Raw genomic sequence first — 306 nt, 5'->3', positions numbered from 1 at the left:
TTTTTAGAAAAAAAAAATTTTTTTTAAGTCCTCTATTGTTCCTTTAATTTTCACTTTTATAACCTATTACTTTGCAAAAAAAAAAAAAGACCCTATTTTTTTCTTCTTCAGCAAACTTCATATATATATATTTTATAATTTTTTTGACCTTGTTTTTTTTTTTTCTTTCTTCTTTTCTTTAACATTGTATTTTTGAAATTCCAAACTCTACTCTAGTTTTTTAATTTTAGCTTTTTGGTATATGTTATCAATTTTGTACCTGTAGTTTTTTTTATAATTTCTGTGACTTTTTTTTTCTGTTTCTTT

General features: G+C 20.3%; 1 protein-coding gene across 2 annotated transcripts in view; it reads left to right on the top strand.

Annotated features, from left to right (window-relative positions):
- Positions 1-306, top strand: part of CPQ (carboxypeptidase Q) — a 561,149-nt gene that overhangs the window by 123,932 nt on the left and 436,911 nt on the right. The window lies entirely within an intron of this gene.

This window comes from Bison bison, unplaced genomic scaffold, assembly GCF_000754665.1.
Source record: "Bison bison bison isolate TAMUID 2011002044 unplaced genomic scaffold, Bison_UMD1.0 scf7180017864491, whole genome shotgun sequence".
Classification (NCBI taxonomy): domain Eukaryota; kingdom Metazoa; phylum Chordata; class Mammalia; order Artiodactyla; family Bovidae; genus Bison; species Bison bison.
The sequence above is the reverse complement of the archived record's forward strand: the minus strand, read 5'-3'. Positions and strand labels throughout refer to the sequence as shown.